The sequence below is a fragment of the Mustela erminea genome, chromosome 19, assembly GCF_009829155.1.
Source record: "Mustela erminea isolate mMusErm1 chromosome 19, mMusErm1.Pri, whole genome shotgun sequence".
In the NCBI taxonomy this organism is placed as follows: Eukaryota; Metazoa; Chordata; class Mammalia; order Carnivora; family Mustelidae; genus Mustela; species Mustela erminea.
This window is the reverse complement of record NC_045632.1, coordinates 60,130,102-60,144,304: the sequence shown is the minus strand read 5'-3', so window position 1 is coordinate 60,144,304 and position 14,203 is coordinate 60,130,102. Positions and strand designations below refer to the sequence as shown.

The window sequence follows — 14,203 nt, the reverse complement described above, 5'->3', positions numbered from 1 at the left end:
GAGCCCCACATTGGGCTCTCTGCTCAGCAGGGAGCCTGCTTCCTCCTCTCTCTCTGCCTGCCTCTCTGCCTGCTTGTGATCTCTGTCTGTCAAATAAATAAATAAAAATCTTAAAAAAAAAAAAAAGTTACAAATCACCCATTATGGGAATAGCTCGTAAAACTGTACTTTATTCATTCAGTAATTTAATAAGGGAAATGTGTTTAGAAACATTAAAAAAAGAAAGAAGAAGAAACACGGGCCTGTGGTCATCACTGCCCCTCCCCTCCCCACCCTGGAGCAGACCACGGACCTCCTGTCTGTCCCTGTGGATTTGCCTGTTCTGGAATCCTGGACCGTGTGGTACCCAGAGAAACCCGCGCACGTGTGTCTGTAGGGTGGCAAAAACAAAGAACCCAGGTGTCTGTGATTGAACGTAAAAACACATTAAAGAGATGATCTCAGATGCCACATTTGAAAGTAGGGTGTGATCCTGGTAAGGGATGAGGCCTGGCTGTTGAGCTTGGTCCGTGCTGAGGGCTGGGTGGTGCCCTGCAGTGGTCAGCCTCCTGCCCACCCGGAGCAGCCAGGTACCTGTGCTCGAGTCTTCTGGAGGAGCTGTGTGCGTCCTGGTGTGCCCAGCACTGGAGCTGCCCTTTGCCCATGCCTGCTGCAGCCGTTACCCCGGACAGGGCATCGGGCACCTCCATTCCCAGCTCCCCCGAGTCCTTGCTTCCAGGAGTTGTCTGCGTGTCCTCCAGACTTGCTTTGGGCAGGGTGAGGGTCTGTGACCTCGTCAGCATGCAGACTCGCTCTTCTGTCCCGCCTTTACAAAAAAAGCCAATCCCGCGTTTAACGCCAGCTGCCACCCCGTTTCTTTGCTCACCTTTATAGCAGAAGCCCTCTCACAGAGCTGGTCATCCTGCTGGTCTCTGTAGCTTCCCCACTCTCTCTTTCTGAGAGTGTTACTGGGACACAATTTAAGTCGTGAAATTCAGCAGTTGTAAGTGTGCAGTGTGCTAAGTTTTAACACGAGTGAATCATGTTTCCATTGCTGCAGGTGTGACATAGGACCTCTCCATTGTCCTGGAAAGTTTCTGTTTCCTCCTTTGTCCCTGGACCCAGGACACCGCTGATGGACTTTGGTCACTGTGTTTTCTTCTTCTAGAGTCTAATACGAGTGGTTTCTTCCGTTGTATGCGTCCGTCCTGTGCTTGTCTGATCAGCCGCTGAGGGGCATTTGCACAGTTCCCAGGTGTAGCTGTCGCGCGGTCACGTACAAGATGCCGTGCGACTCTGTGTTTTACTTTCTCTTTGGTAGATGCTCAGGACTGGGATTTCTGGGTCATATGACCGGGTGATGTTTAATTGTTTAGGAACCTGCTGGACTTTCCCAGAGTGAGCATACCGTTCCCACCAGGACGGGTGAGAGCACAGTGGCTCTCCTTACTCACTACCCCTGGTACCGTTCGTCCTTCTGACTTGCTAGTTCCGGTGGACCTACTGGCACCCCACTGTGGAAATGGAAATCATTACGAATAGCGTCGATTATTTTTCCATGTTTTGGGAGGCAGGTCACGCATGTATCTTGTTTGGGAGCTGTTCTTGCATATTTACTTATTTTTGTCTATTTACAGAACCTCTTCTTGAGAGTTCTTTGTATGTTTTAAACAAAAATCCATTACCAGGTTTCTCTTGTGCAAATGTTTTCACCCAGTCTGTGGCTTGGCTTTTTTCATTTCCTTAAGAATTGTCTTTGGAAGGACAGGAGTTCTTCATGAAGTCCAGGCTAACTTTTGTGTGTGGTGTGGGGGGGGTTACTTCATCCTTGCTGTGTTGTAAGAAATCTTTGTCTGACTTAGTGTCAAAAATTTTTCTCTATGTTTTCTTCTCTAAGTTATGCAGTTCTGGCTTTTGCATTCAGTTCTGTAATCATTCGGAGCAGATCTGTGTGCGGGGATGTTAAAGACCCCTCCCCCTTCCCTACGGAGGGACTTTCCGTCGCCCCGGCAGCACCTGCTGGCCGCGGGGTTGTTTCCCCCCCAGGTGTTTTCCTTCCGTTGGACACTGTTTCTGGACTCTGTTCTGTTGCGTTGGTCTGCTTGTCCTTGTCCCGCTGTCTTGATGACTGTAGCTTTGTAAAGAGTCTTGAAATGTCGCGTACGCCTTCCCACGTTCCTCTTGTCCATTTCCTCGTGTGTATTTCAGTCAGGCCATCCTTAGGGCAAAAAAGAGTCTGCTCAGATTTTGATTGGGATTGTGTTGAATCTGTAGATCAGTTGGGAGAGAGCTGACATCTTTTTTTTTTTAAGATTTTATTTATTTGGCAGAGAAAGAGCAAGAGCAGGAACACAAGCAGGGGGAGTGGGACAGACAAAGGAGGCCCTCTGCTCAGCAGGGAGCCGGATGCGGGGCTCGATCCCAGGACCCTGAGCCAAAGGCAGACACTTAATGACTGAGACACCCAGACGCCCCAAGAACTAACATCTTAACAGTGTAGAATCTTATGTTTATTTAGAGAGGTCGTGCATATATTTTATCCCTAAGTAATTGATTTGGGGGATGTCATTGTGACTTTATTACTCATTTTTTTTAAAAGATTTTATTTATTTATTTGACACAGAGAGATCACAAGTAGGCAGAGAGGCAGACAGAGAGAGAGGAGGAAGCAGGCTCCCCGCAGAGCAGAGAACCCGATGCGGGGCTCGATCCCAGGACCCTGAGATCACGACCCAAGCCGAAGGCAGAGGCTTAACCCACTGAGCCACCCAGGCGCCCCAACTCTCTGTACTTTAAGAAGAAAGAAAACCAGGTTTCATAGAATGCTCCCCATCGGTGTTTATGCCAGATGTGCATTACGACCCTCATCTTTTTCCATTCCGCATTCCCTCCGTTTCGTTCTTGGGGTCAGTGCTCCATCCAGGCCCCACGTTGCCAGAAGTGTGGAGAGTGGGTGTTCTTGCCTCTTGCAGTCCGACGGGAAGGTTTCTCACCTCCTGAGTTCCAGCAGCTTCCCTTTATGAGGCTGGTAGAGTCTTGCTGTCTTAGTTTGCTCTGTTTTTTATGTGAATGACAATAAAATGTCTTCTGCTTTCTTCATCTCTCAGAATGATAGTTTTTAAAGATGCAATAGAGAAAAACTAATGAACTCCAAAGTTGGTTCTTTGGCAAGATAAATAAAACTGACAGGCCCTCAGCCGAACAAATGAGGAAAGGAAGGCACACATTTCTCATTCTGAAGCACAAGAGAGAGACTGTCGCCATGAATTAACAGGATAAAGGAATTTTATTAATTTTATGTCAGTATGACAATTTAGATGAAATGAATGAAATTTTTAAAAGACACAAATGACTTAAGCTCACTCACGACGAGATGGATCACCTGAATAGCTTGTATCTATTAAAGACATTTGGTATTTAATCACAGTTCTTAACGCAGAGGAACCTCAGTCCCACATGGCCCCACTGTTGACTTATACCGTCCATTACAGAATCAGTCACGCCAGGAACACACAGGCCCCTCCGTGGGTGCACCCCCACCTCACCCCAGAACCAGAGGCAAGAGGCAGGGGGAGGGAGGCAGCGTGGGGTCCCGCACCCCCACGGTGGAGCTGTGAACACCTTACTCTGTGGCCCTGGTGTTTACCATTGTGCAAGCGTCAGCCCTCGTCACAAGCAAGTAGGTTGGTCTCAGAATGCAGATTCGGTTTAACGCTGCGAAGTCGACGTAGTATACTGTACCGACACGATAAAAGAGAGCGACCATGAGATCATCTCAGAAGACCCCCCCCCAATAGCACTGGACAAAATCTCATACCCATTCATGACAAAAACACTCTGCCCACAGGCGGGAGCGCGGGGCGGCTGAGCCAGCTGTGTCTGAGCGCAGCGTCCTGGCCGGCGGGAGACGGCGCGCTCTCTTCCAGGTGGGCTGGCTCGTGCCACCTGTCCTGTTCTCTTTTTCAGAGTCACCTTTATTGCTACAGCGGTCTCCCACATTTTGGAAAGTTAGGAATAACACCACCAGTGATAAAACCTAACACATTGTGTTCATTGCCTATGGAAAGCTTTTTCTGGTGTTTTGACATGTGTGCACGTACCTGCATACATGTGCACATCTGTGTGAGATGGTTTGATCGGTCGCCTGGGTCGGGCTGCCGTGACCGGTCCTTCGCGCGCTAGATGAGCTGTGGCTAGGAAGGCTCCCGCCCAGCCCACCGCCCACTGGATCCGCCGGGGACTGGGCAGCTGCTTCCCTCGTCTGCCTGCCGAGCGGTGGGAGGGAGCCGTGCACGCTCTGCCCTCGCAGCCCTGTGGGCCCGCCCGACCGGATCCGCCGATTCATACACGTCTCTGGTAGATTCCTGACTCATGCTAACGTGGAAGACATACTTAACTAATTTTATGCAGTCCTGTCGCTTTTCTTGTTCTGTGACTGTCACCTCTTTGTTTCCGTAAGCTGCCCTCACCCTGGCGGTCCAGCACGGAGCGGGGTTCTGTGGTCTGGCTGGGCTGTGGCCGCTTTCACCCAGCACGCTCTGCTCTTCCTGCTGCTGATCCGAAAGCCTCCCTTTCTGACTCCTGTGTGCCGTCCTGCCCTGTCTCCTGTCCTGTCGCATCGTTTGGCTGGTCTCTGGGGGTCATTAGATAGAAATCCGCCTCCACTTTGTTCAGCTTCTCTTACTCTTTTGGGGTTCCTTTGTTTTGTGTCCCTTGTCACATTTTCCATCTGTGTTTTTGGTGGTTTTTTTTTTTAAGACTTTTTTATTCATGAGAGAGCGCGTGCGCGCACAGGTGGGGGGAGCGGCAGGCAGAGGCAGGGGGGAAGCAGGCTCCCCACTGAGCAGGGAGCCGGAGGCGGGACTCCATCCCGGGACTCTGGGATGGTGACCTGAGTTGAAGGCAGACGCTCAACTGACTGAGCCCCCCAGCACCATGGGCATAGTCTGATTCTTCACAACCTCCTTTTGGATGCCTCTGGAAGTAAGTGTGTTTTCCCCTAAGAACCACTTTACCTGGATTTCCCAGGCCACTGCACAGCGTCGTCCCCTTCCCCGAGTTGTGTGTGCCCGTGGGGGGCTTGCCAGCCTGCGGTTGTGCGCCGTTCTTCTGTGTTCTGACTTCGGGTGGCAGCTGTCCCCCCACATGCTGCTGCTCTTTTAAAGTCTGCTCCCCTCCTGACGCCGTCTCCCTTTTTCCGGCCGTCACTGTGGGCTCCTTACGGTGAGGCTGGGTTTCTGAGTGTGTCCGTCTTGGGAACCACTGCTCCTGTGAAGGGAGCCACCTGCTGTGTCCAGCGAGTGACTTTGGTGAGTCGGGCTTGGACCCCAAGCCGTATCTGGTGCTACGGCCGCAGCCTCTGCCCTTCTGCTCAGTGTTTACCTGCTTTATCTTTCCTGCCCTCTTGGAATCTTTCCAGATTTTTTAATTAATTAATTTGTCACACACAAGAGCGAGGTCACGAGCAGGGCAAGGGGGCGTGGAAGCAGACCCCGGAGCAGGGAGCCCCCCCAGGGCACGCCATCCCAGGACCCTGAGATCATGACCTGGGCCGAAGACAGACACTTCCCCGACAGAGTCCCCCGGTGTCCCGGAGGCTTTCCAGATGTTCATGTTGTCAAGTCCCGCACTCGGCGCCTCTGCCCGCCGCAGGCAGACTTGGTCCTCCGGCCCCTCCGCGGTCTCCCCTCCGCACTCACGTGACCGCACCGGGCTCGTTTCCGCTGGCATCTCTTCTCTCCTTTCCTTTCTGTTCATTGGTTCTAATGCACATTTGGCAGATCCGCACTTTCTTTTCATGGTCACCTTGGAAGTCAGCGTGTTCTGCGGCACCCGCATCTCCTGTCCCCCGGCGGGCGCTCCTAGATGCCGACACCGTGTCCGCTTCAAGCCGGGCTTTAGGGGCGGCGTCACCGGGAAGGACACCCAGGCCGGCCTCTGCGTGCTCCTCGCCCGCTGGCTTTGATGGTGCTCTGCGCGCTCATGGCGTCTTTTCCTGTGACTTCCGCTTGTTCCTGCTGCCGCTTTTTAGTGCTCGTGTCCCTGAGAAACCTTGGGGGGGAGCTGGGTGGGTGGTGCAGTTTGGTGTTTGCTGGAGGATGGCCACGGAGGTTTTCAGGGCTTCGTGCTCCCCGCCGGTTGGTTTACTGTCCTCCTCACGCGCTGCTGGTGCGGGGCGGCGCTCCCCAGCTCCTCCTCCCCGTCCTTGGTTTTGACCCTGACCCTTGGGAACTCCACTGTCCGTGGGGCCGCACCTGCGCACTCTCCTGGCCTTGCTTACTCTTAGGCCTCGTGGACCCTCCGGACGCCTGTTCTCGGGGAAACACACGGGGTTTTCCTCAGCACGGAGGCAGCTTTTACCCAGACTAGGTTCCGCGGTTGGTGGGTCATTGTGAAGCAGGGACTTGTTCTTACCCCAGGAGGATCAGATCCGTCAGTCCTGCACAAGGAGCTCGCCAACCCACAGCCCGGCCACAGCCCGGCCACAGCCCGCCAGGCCCTGCCGGTGAGGGTGTGTCCTGGGTGAGCTCAGCTCCTGCCTTGTTTGTAAAGTGGAAGTGACACCATCTGTCCCGCTGCAGCCACTCGGGGGCGCGGAAGGAAATAAGAGGGAAGGGAACGTGCTGTGCAGATGCGACTTGAAATGGGTCGTTAGACCCCAGACCCTGACTGTCCTTAATGACCAGCTGCCCGCATGCCCCAGCACCGTCCTGTGCTCCCGGCCTCCGAGGCCAGTGGCTCCTCCCAGGACCTTGTTTGGTGGTTGCAGCTGTGGCCTCGAGCTGCCCCCGTGGCACCCATCTGGCGCCGTTCTGGAGTGTGGAACACCGGCCCATGTCGCCAGCCAAAAGCACAGAGCACGCGGCACAGAGAACTCGCGGGGAAGGCGGCGGAGGAGCCGCGGGACGGTCGTGCTCGGGGCTCGGACTCTTTCTCAGAACTGGGGGCTCTGCCTTGACGAGGAGGGGCGGTGACTCTCTGGGAACAGAGATCTCCTGTCAGGTGTTCCTGCGGAGGTTCTCGTACCCGGTGGAAGGGGCTCCTTGCCCCTCAGCCGCCGGCCAGCTTCTTGCTCCTGGCTGCGCCACGTGCTCTCGCCGCGAGTCCTGAAGCCGTCCGTGCTCCGGCCAGGCTGCTGGGTCGCCTGCACCCCTCAGGGTCAGGGTCCCCCTTCGCCCGTCGTCCCCTCCACACACAGTGACGGTCCCCTAAAAAGACAGAGCTGAGTTCTTTCTACTTGGAAGGAGTTTGTCGCAGGTGCGGGTTGTGAGCCGGAAGCGGCGTGCTGGAGCCCGCCCGTGCGGTGTCTTTCTGCGGGGAACGGGGGTTTCGCCTCAGCAAAGTGTGCTGGGGGCTGCCGGCATGTGTGAGCACCTGATTTCGCCCTGGGCGTGCACCCCGAGTTCAGGATTCTAAAGCACGTAAGTGGCGCCTCTTTCGGGACATGTGACGGGCCTGCTCCGCCGTCGCTGCTGTCCGTCAGCCCTCTGCCGTCTGGGGGGAGCGCCGCAGAGAGACCGTCGCTTCCGTTCTCAGTCGGTAGGAGTTGCATTATTCTGTAAACACTGTTCCTCAGAACATTGTAATGTCTTGCTTTTCACGCGCGGTAGTGTGTTTCCGTGGGACATGGAGCGTCTAGTTCCGGCGGCGGCTGTGCTGAGAAGGTCCGCACCGCTCCCAGGCGCTTTCTGCAGCCTGAAATACCAAGTTTGGTTTTTTCTCTGAAAAATGTCAGTCTGTGTATAGGGATTTGTTTTCTAGTTTTCTGTCCAGTGCTTTAAAGCCACAGTAGAAGGGGAGGAAGGAGAAAGCACAGTGTCCCTGAGCGCGGCAGCGGCCGCAGGGAGACGGAAAGAGCCGGGGCAGGTGTCAGTGACCCGAACGAGGTGGACGTGAAATGGAGCTGTTCTCTCTGTCCGGCCCTGGCTGCACACACCCTCACTCTGTGTCGCTCCTGGCGCTCCCTCCGCAGGCCTGGTCCCGGGCACCGCTGTTTACACTACGGGCTAGGGCAAGGTCTTAAAATCTCCAGGAAATTCTGTGCTTGCTTCCCCCAAGGTGAAATGGACTGTGTTTTCCAAACCGAGGTGGAAATGGGCTCTGAACCCTAACCCAGGAGCCTCTCCCGGGCTGGTTTCCCTCAGCTGTAGGCCTGCCAGACCTTTCTCCTGTTCTGCCGTGACTTCCTGGTTTGTGACGAGAACTTTGGGGGGCGGGTGGGCTGAGGGAGACCTGGGTTCAGCCAGGCCCAGAAATCCCTGCTGGGGCTGGGGCTGCTCTGGGCCCCGAGTCCTGGGCCGCAGATAGCTGGCTTGTGGCCGCACTTCGTGTCTGTGCGGTTTGCACAAAGATCATTAATCAAAGGGCTTTTCTTTCCCCTCTGTGGGTACATGATTATTCAGTGTTCCACATACTCGGGGATTAAAAGCACCTTGGCATGTGCAGACTTTGCAGTGTTGTCGATGGGATTAAAGGTTTGGGAAGGGTAGAGAGGGCAGGGGGTGGATGGTCCTGGCCTTGATGTGGGATTTTTATGCCATCGTCCTCTATTTCCAGCTCCCAGAAATCAGCTGGTGTCGGGAGCACATATGTTTGGAGCTGTTGCTAAGGTGACGCGCCTCAGTCGCACCCACACAGTCTTTCTGGAAGGTGGGGACACGTGGTGGGGTCCGTGCGCACAAGGGCACTGTTGGTGTGCTTGGGGAGTTTGCCGGCTGCCCTGTCCAGTTTAGGTTGTCTGTCCTCTTGGGCTTTGATTCCCCAGTTGATGACCTAGGGACCTGCACACACAGCCCTGAGATGGATTCACTGTGGAGAGAAACAGGACAGCCTTGTTTTCGGGTCTTGCCTCTAATCTCTTATCGAATCGGTGCAGCTGACCTTCAGGTCTGTGGTTGGGCTCCCCTCTCGATCCCCTTGAAACAGGACTGTGAACTTGGCTTTAGACATTTCTCAGGGGAAGTCACAAATTTAGAAAATACAGCATATAAACAGCATTAGTCTTACGACTTGGGTTAGGGTTTGTGATTTCTTTTGGGTTAGAGAAATCTGAAGTTATTTGTAATATCAGTACTTTCCTCTGTGTATGATGCTAAATTTTTAGTCATTTGGAAGTTGGATTTGGAAAGTAGAGTGTCCTTCTACTGCTTCGTTTGGCTGCTAATACCTGCCACGTTGCTGTACGCTTTGAGGAAGAAAAACCCGACGGTCCGGGCCTTACAGGGCCATGGACTCTAGGAGTTGGGCAGACGCTCTGGGTCCTTCTTGAGGAAGGAGCATGTGTGGCACTTTGCTCACGTGCCTTCTGGGGTCCGGAGCTCTCGACTGCAGTCCCTGAGCTGTGTCTGAGATGCCTCCCCAGGGAGAGCCTCGCGTTATCAGTCGACTTGACAGTTTCTCTTTAAGTGAAAGTTGATTATTGATGAACTTGTTCCTCCAAGTCTCCTGCGTCCCCTTTCCTGTTTCCCAACCCAGATTGCTTGATAAAAAGAGGAGAGGTTTGTGAGTGACTCTGCCCTTTCCTCACACTTTTGAAAGCATTTTCCATTCGTTTCTTGCAGTTCCATTTCTGGCTGTAAACATTCAAGGGCATTCTTAGGTGTGTAAAGACGTGTGCGGAGGCGTGTTCACGGCGGGGTGAGCGGAGCGGGAGGTGTCTCTGGGAGGAGGCGGCCGCTCGGCTGGGAGTGGAGGTGCGTGTCTTTTTCTTGTTATTATTCCTTTTTTTCTAAAATAGGGTTTTTATTTATTTATTTGACAGAGATCACAAGTAGGCAGAGAGGCAGGCAGAGAGAGGAGGAAGCAGGCTCCCTGCTGAGCAGAGAGCCCGATGCGGGACTCGATCCCAGGACCCCGGGATCATGACTTGAGCCGAAGGCAGAGGCTTTAACCCACTGAACCATCCAAGCGCCTGAGAAGTTATCTTCTGTATTATATTGTTACATTTTCACAAAAACTGTGAACATACTACTTTGTAGCCTGTCTTCTCCATCACCCTCTCTTCTTTGCCTTTCTTTCCCGGGGCCTTCGAGCGCTTGTGCGGGAACGGGTGTCTGTCCCGCACTCCGAGTGTCCTGCTCTTCAGTGTGCCTGGGAGGCGCCTTTGCCCAGCCCAGGGGCGGGCCGTCTTCCCTTCAGTGGCCGGGTGGTGACTTTTCCAGGCCTCGCTCCCTAAGAGGCAGTGTCACAGCGGTCCTCTAGGGAATTGTGCAGCCCTTCACAGATGTCCCTGTCCCTAGCTTCCGGGCTGGCCCACTCCGCCAGGGAAGACAGTCTAGACCAGGGGTGTGAGCGTCATCACGGGTGAGCCTGGCTGCTCGAGCCCAGACCATGTCCCCTCCTGGCTGGCCTCCTCCAGTGAGGGACAGCGCGTGCCCACCAGCCTCGTGCCTTGGACAAAACAGACAGTTTTCAGTCTGTAACAGACAAGTCCTGCTTTCTGCGGCGAACGTTCCCGGGCACGGAGCAGTCACATTCAGAGTGCGTGGACGTGGTTAAGTGAAGCGGCCCGGGACCCAGTCCTGAGGCCCCTCCACCAGGCGGAGATAATCCTGGTGGTCCTCGGGGTCCCACTGAGCGGGACAGGAAGCCTCACGCTGTCTCTGCCGGCCTGCGGGGTGAGCTGTGAGCCGCTGGGGCCTGAGGACACGGCGGGCAGGGGTGGGTGATGGGGAGGTGGGCGATTTCTTGTGGCTCCAGGGAGCACACGGGTGGTCCTAGGAGCGTCTGAGTTTCTCTGACTCACGGCGATGTTGTGTTCATTCTCTAGGGTTGCTTAGACGGCAGATGCTCCAGCGCTCATGCAGCTCTGGGGGCCGGTGTCCGGAAGGAGGTCCTGGCAGGGCCGCGCCCCTGAAATCGGTCCCAGGCAGAGCCCTCCCCGGCCTCCCCAGCACCCCTGTGTTCTTGTGGCCCCCTATCCTAATTCCCTTCTCCCTTCTGTTCTGGGGACACTAGTTTTTGGGTTTAGGGTCTGCCCACACAATCCAGTAAGGCACGTCTTGAGATCCTTAATTTAGTTCCACATACGTAGACCCTTTTTTCCCAAATAAGGCACATCATAGGTTCTGTGTGGACATGTTTTTTGGGGTGGGTGCTACAATTCATCACCCTAGTGATGCTTTCTTGAGGTGAATGTCTATTTTTTTTCCTCCTTTTACATCTGGGCATGAATAAGAGGCACAGGTTTGAAGTGCACAGTTTGAGTGTGTGTGTGCACTTATAAGGGTCAGACCAGGCCCAGCGCCCTGTGAGCACCCTGAGCCCCTTTGCAGCCAGTGCCCCCTCCGTGTGGCCTGGTGTCGCCTGTTCTGGGCCTTCGTGGCGGCAGAGTGACACTGGAAGGAGCAGTGGGGTCTGTCCTGTGTGTCCGGGTTCCTTCCCTCAGCACATCTCTTGGGTCATCCCCGTGGGCGGGTCTCCCTCACGCCCAGTCGCCCACTGACGGGGGCGGACATTGGTGGTGTTCGCTGGCGGCTGTTCAGCATGTGGCTGCTCTGCTCCCATTTACAGAAAGGAGGACTTTTGCTAAATGTGTTTTAAACGTACTCTCTCAGCCGATGCCGTCTTAAAAAAAACAAAACCAAAAACTTACTTTTTCTGGGCACTTCACTATCTCACCCATAAATTTTTAAAAAATACTTATTTTTCAGATAGGCTCTCTGCCCAACATGGGGCCTGAACGTGCGACCCTGAGATCAAGAGTCGGGTGCTAGCCACTGAGCCAGCCTAGGGCCCCGCACCCTGAAGCTTTTTACTTGGTTTTGCGGAGGTCGGCAGTCCCAGGCTGGGGAGGAGCTGGGTCCCGGGCAGGAGTCCGGGAGCCAGCGGGGTTTCTGTTGGGTCCGCCTGAGCTGGGTATGCCGGCGGCCTCCAGGGCAGGCAGGGAGAGCCCGGGAGCCTCCGTGCGGTGTTCCTGAGGGAGTGTGGGATGAAGCGGGCCTTGGCCACCCCAGCAGCCGCGCCGGCACACGGGAGGCAGCGGGGACGCGGCGGCGTCCGCAGGCAGCATCTGTGACCCTCCAGCCTGCCTGTGTCTGTGCGCCCCAGTGTGGGGCCATGTTCCTGCCCAGCCCTGTCCCAGGGAGCTGGCACCGGGCATGTCTGGAGGCGTCACGGCGTCCGCAGCCGCACCGCTGCGAAGCTGACCTCCTGTTTCCACGAAGGCAGACCGGGTTGCCTCTTCTCACCGTGACAACTGGGTGGGAAGTAGGGCAGGTCTGCAGACTGCATTCCTCGGTGGAACCCTGCGCTTCTGGTGTTGGGAGACTGTCCCTGGGACGTCCTCCTGGGCCCTGCGGAGCTGAAACCCTGGGGCTGGCGGGCATCGCGGGGCCTCCTGGTTTTGACATCCCCGAGGCTGATGAGACGGAGCGGTGGGCTTGGGAAAGGAGGTGGCTTCACGATTCCAAGTCTCTTTCTGGGAGACGCAGTTGTCATTGATTAGGCTTGTGCCGCAGGCACCCCCTTGGCAGACCTCGTAATCCAAGGAGGAAAACCGTCATCTAACCGGCCAGTCGCCTGATGTGGGGGAGCAGAGATGATCTGGGGTGCGCCGCGTTCCTGCCACAGACGGGTCCTCTTCAGACGGATGCTCTGGTCTGTTCCCTCGGGGCAGACGGCTGTCCTGGTTTGGGTGTGTCCCAGGGAACATTGCCCTGTGGCACTGAGAGAGGGTCACACCACTCGGACAGGGTGAATAGCTTCCGTGGTGTCTGGCCTGGCCAGATGGACGGGAAGGGCTCCAGGGAACAGGTGTGCAGGGGGGCGCGGTCCACACAGTGCGTCCTGTGGTGGGCGTGGTGGAGTGAGGGGGCACCGCTGTGACCAGAGGTCAGTCTGATGGCTGCGTTTCGTGGGTCTTCTGTGTAACAGCGAGCTTGGGTCGGCAGGACTGTCCTCTCCCTGCCCTGCCAGCGCGGCTCTGAGTGTGTGTGTTGCTCTCCTGAGGGGGGCCGGAGAGTGAAGGTGCACGGGGTGCGCAGAGTGGAGGGTTCCCGGGGGCACAGGTGCTCGGATGGGAAGAGGCCTCCGTGCTCAGGCAGCCGTCTGCACCAGCACGGGGTGTGCGTCCTGTAGGCTGGGGTGAGCCGTCTTGTCGTTGCGGGAGTTCTGGCACGGGCGGGGGTGGGCACCCCCGTGTGCTCCTGGTGAGGCCATGCATGTGGCAGCCTTTCTGCAGACCCTCGGCGGCCTCCCGTGGGTGTGTAACCCGACCGCGCCTGTTCCTCTGCCGCAGGGCTGGGGTAGGAGCGGGGACACCACGTGGGATGGGGGCAGGGCTGGGAGACGGGGCGCTCGGACTGCCGGGGTTCCGGGAGGCACCCACGCTCAGAGCTGCCCGTGTGTGCGCGCCCGGCCGAGGCTGAGCCAGGGAGGAGGCGCACAGGCCGCCTCCGTGGCTGCCCTGGTCCGCTCGGGCCCTGCGTGTGGTGGGCGGGACGCTGTGTGGGTGCGGTCCGCGGGCCGTCCCGGGTCGCTGCCCTGAGCGTCGCTGCCGTGAGCGGGGGCTGTCTCCCTCCCGGAGGCTCTGCCGTTTCCCTTCCTGCTGGTGGGGTGGGCCCCGTCTCTCTGGAATGGCGCTCGCCTGCGAAATCCGCTGTCCTGTCTCTGTCGGCTTGTCCTTCGCGGAGTCAGATTGTCCTGGCAAGAACCCCCCGCGGCCAGAGCGCAGGGACCTGTCAGCCCCGCCCCCAGGAGGACCTGCTCCGGCCGGTGGCTTTGCTCCCCTTTCTCTGCAGCGCCTCGTGTCTCCAGCATGTTCCGGGAGGCAACAGTGGCTGTTGCCTGGACCTTACAGGGAAGTACAAGGGAGTGTGGGTTAGGGTTAGCACTTTCCACGCAGGCCTGGTGGTCCAGTCTCCCGGACAGAGTGCGGTGTTGAGTCTGCTGTGACGTCAGCCGTCTGGTCTTAATGCAGGAATTCTAATCAAAGACCGACCTGAGGCGCTCAGTCGTCAAGCATCAGCCTTTTCAGCTCTGGTTGTGATCCCAGGGTCTGAGCCCTGCGCGGGCCTCCCTGCTCGGCGGGAAGCCCGCTACTCCCTCCCCCACTCCCCCTGCTTGTGTTCCCTCTCTGGCTGTCTCTCTGTCAAATAAATAAATAAAATGTTTTTTAAAAATCTGGGCCGACTGAAGCCTGCCCCACAGCTTTGTCCCAACAATACCTCTACATGTGTGCTGTCTTCACCTCCAGCCTCTGGGGCGAGGCCTGGGGAGACTGAGG

General features: G+C 56.4%; 1 protein-coding gene across 11 annotated transcripts in view; it reads left to right on the top strand.

Moving 5' to 3' along the window:
- ANKRD11 (ankyrin repeat domain 11) overlaps positions 1-14,203 on the top strand; it is a 177,203-nt gene that overhangs the window by 116,220 nt on the left and 46,780 nt on the right. The window contains exons 2-4 of one of the 11 annotated variants that reach the window (XM_032323916.1): positions 8,536-8,628; positions 8,744-8,865; positions 9,540-9,671. The exons of 7 other annotated variants lie outside the window; for them this stretch is intronic. The gene's annotated coding sequence lies outside the window, so the exon portion shown is untranslated. Of the gene's footprint in view, positions 1-8,535; positions 8,629-8,681; positions 8,866-9,539; positions 9,672-13,947; positions 13,960-14,203 lie in introns of those variants that run through there. 3 more of the 11 variants (XM_032323919.1, XM_032323917.1, XM_032323918.1) reach the window with 3 other exon arrangements.